Raw genomic sequence first — 3894 nt, forward strand, 5'->3', positions numbered from 1 at the left:
CTATCTAATGTTTACTTTCTTGTTCCCATACCTCTCAGCGAGACTGTGAGGGAAGGAGACATCACCAATGTTTTCCTTTCATGGCCAATTATCTACTTTCTCTCACCAAAACATTCTAGCCTGCTTCAAACTAGCACAAGAATCAATCTCAAAACTGAAGGCTCATACATTAAAAAAGAAAATAATACAAGAAAGAACTATCACAACACACATGATGATGTCACATAGATGGAAGTCTTAACTCTTAATCACTGAATTTTTCAACCTTAATTACATAATTTTAATATTAAGTTGTAGACAAAGTATTGGCCTTCCTTTAAAGTCACAAATTCTTTGGTAGATGAAAATAAAAATAAAAATCGAATGTCTACCTATTTTCTTCTGTAACTAAGTAATTTGAACCAGAGATGAACTTGACTGCAAGTACATTTTAATAAAAGGTTGTTAAAAAACAGCTTTGAAAGCTTAATGTTTTGGCAAAAAAGGGGAGAGGATTCCTTAGCACAATACTTAACACAGGGCAACTTGCACTGTCATATTATAGTTTCTGAACAATACTGCAAACATGACACAAACACCTGAATTAAGGACACACAAGTACGTTTCATAAGTGCTAAGCACAACTAATTCCAAAGGAACACTACAGGGGCTCTGTAACAGCTTGGCAACTTCTCGAAGGAAAAAACATTAATTATTGCATTTTCCTAAAGCAGAGTGAAGAACAAGCCCAGACTTAGTAAAATAGAAGTAACAGATCAAGCACAATATTCTGAGATTTTCATTCAAAGACAGGCTTACTTCACTTTTATTGTCTTATAAACCCAGCTAAACTTGTGTCATTAAAAAAAAAGAAAAATCTGCTTTGACTTTGTAAAGTAACACTAGAGTAACCTGATGAAGGATAAACTGAGAAAGGAAGAAGTTTCACTCCAAGTACAGTTGTACTGTAAGCTCAGGGCACTGCTATTTACACTGGGGAACTCACTACTAGTAGTGCATGGCTTAAGTAACTGAAAGTTTGTCTTCAAGGACTGAACTTAAAGACTTATGACAAAGAACGTGTTATGATTACAAATCAAGTGTGAAAGCAGCAGTACTAAATTATCCTGAATCAGCAAAAGATAGAAACTAACTGCATGGCAACTGCATGCATCTATAGAGATATGTTATCTTAAGTAGAAGTCACCTGTGATGCTGCTGAAAGCCCACTAGAATGCAGGTCACCCCATCCAAAATGATCTGTTTTTCCTCACTCTCCTGCTTGAGCCCTTATTTTTCTCTCATCTCCCTTATTCCAGAATTCTTCAGCAGGATTGAAAGAATTCTTCCATCTTCTGTACTGCTGTTCAACACATGCAAAAGAATCTCATAGAGGGAAGAAATCTTTCCTTGGCCTGCAGTTTCCCTACTCTCTACACATGAGGTTTGGTAAGGCCTAGGCTGAGCAGTTAACACACTTGTGTAGCATGTTTCAGCAACTATGCTCACTCTTCTCCACACTGTATTAATCATAGAATGGTTTAGGTTGGAAAGGAACTTAAAGATCATCCAGTTCCAACTTCCCACCATAGGCAGAGATACCTCCCACTAGAACAGATTGCTCAATGCCTCATTCAGTCTAGCCATGAACACCCCTAGGGAGGGAGCAGCCACAACCTCTCTGAGCAACCCATCCCAGTGTTTCACTGTCCTCACTGTAAAAAATTTCTTAACATCTAGTTTAAATCCCCCCCCCCTTTCCAGTTTAAACCCATTATTCCTTGTCCTGTCATTACGAGACCTTGTCAATAGTCTCTCCCCAGCCTCCCTGCAGGCCCTCTTCAGATACTGGAAGGCCACTACAAGGTCTCCTTGAAGCCGCCTTCTCTCCAGGCTGAAGAGCCCCAACTCTCATAGCCTGTTCTCATAGCAGAGGTGCTCCATCCCTCTGATCATCTTTGTGGCCCTCCTCTGGACCTGCTCCAACAGTACATCTCAGATCAGAACCTGATACTGCCCCACCTGTGCATGAGTTACTCCTAACCATGGTGATAATGGTAGCTCTAGAAGTCACAAGATGAAGAACTGATGGATGATACAAGGAGCATATATACACCTTATTTCTTCTTTTTCATAAGCAAGCTCAGTTATCCTCCATATGAAATAACACTCTGGGTAGGACAGATATTACGTTAATGTACAAATTTCAGAAATACTAGCAGCTAAGCCTAATAAATATTTCTGTATTAACAGTCACAGATGCTCTTAAGAGCTTCAAATGCTACGAAGATTACTGCAAGTAACAGGAACTGATACTCAACTACATTTAAAAGCCCTTTATATGTAAACAACCTCAAAAACTGTTTCCCAGTAATTTTATTTTTTTCAGTTAAGTTAGATACTACTGTAGTTAAACGGTTTAAATCCAGTGTTTTAAACATTATTTTCAAGTTAGCTGTCCCATCAGCATCTAATTTTTGCAGTAAGTTTGAGGGTTTGGGTTTTCCTCTCAGTTAGTCTGAAAATAAATATTCTTTTATCTCAGCAACACAACAACATTCAACACAATGTTGCAGCTCACCTATCTCTTCGGATCAAATCCACTTTAAGTAGAACGTCAACATACAGGCTGAGAATTGTAATTTTTTTTCTCCTTCAGAAAGGCTTTTTATGCATTTTCATTGCTTTTAAGTACTTCATTTGCTTTGGTAATTTCAAGAGATCTGTTAGCTTAAATCTAGTTTTTTAATTTACTAGTCAAGTTTTCAGAAAAGTTTTTGCAGCATCTATTATGCTTAAATGCAAAAAATTGTCACATAGATTTTCTCTCCACACACTCAGTTGCACAAACTACTTCCCTTTTCATTTATGCCCATATAAAAGTTAAGCAAAGCAACTGCTTACTCAGAAAAAAAAAAATCTATGTATTTTTAACTACCATTGACTATCATTTGGTTTGGTGAAAATATAAGGACGAGACAGCGATATGTGACAAGCAAATATTGCTGACAAGCAAATACTACTAGCAGATCTGTAATATACAGAACTCTTCAACCAGTAGCATTTTGCCACTTAAGACTTCTTAAAAACCATCATGAAGTTACTAGGTTTGGTTTTGCTTCAAGTTAACTAGACCTTCCCCACTCATATGGGATACCATCAATCTTACTCTACAAAAACCCTTTATGTTTGAGCCAAATTTAATTTGATCGTTTCCATATTTCTGAGCTTGATTCCTTTTTAACATTCAAAAGAACTGTCTCAATTTTGCATCTCAGTCAAACTATCACACATCCAGCCAGAAACATGAATCACACTAGTGCTATTTCAGGGAACATGTACAGCTATAGCGGCAGGGGAAGTATGCCATCCACCAGATCACACAAACACAGAGGCAATCACAAGGTAATGCTTGAAATAGGTAATTTACTAAAGTGCAAACATGATTTTTCATTCTTTAAAAAGTCTCACCAATGCTTTTTACACCCTCCAAACATTTTTTTCTGCCATTATGACCCTAAAGTGCATTATGGGTATGGTAAGTTAAGAAATGCAGCAATATTTTTTAGCTGTAATGAAAATATATGAATTAGATAATCTTTCTAAACTTCTTCTTGAAATATTTCCAGCCTCCAGTGCTCAGAATACATAACTCAGGACCTATAGAAGAATTACAATTTCAAAAGCACTGCAGTTTTGAAATCAAGTGGGAGTGCATTACGTATTTATTTTTACTTCTCCTTCAGTTGCATTTAGGGTTTTCCTGCTTCATGTTTCATACTTTGTTGCACAACCGAAAATCCCTCGACTTTTAAGGGTTTTTAATTTAGAGTTCAGATGACCATAAAATTAATTGATTCCAAGAAGTGGACCTCTGTGAAGAACAGTGAGTATTAGAAAATTCCAATAATGCAG

This window comes from Pogoniulus pusillus, chromosome 4, assembly GCF_015220805.1.
Source record: "Pogoniulus pusillus isolate bPogPus1 chromosome 4, bPogPus1.pri, whole genome shotgun sequence".
NCBI lineage: Eukaryota > Metazoa > Chordata > Aves > Piciformes > Lybiidae > Pogoniulus > Pogoniulus pusillus.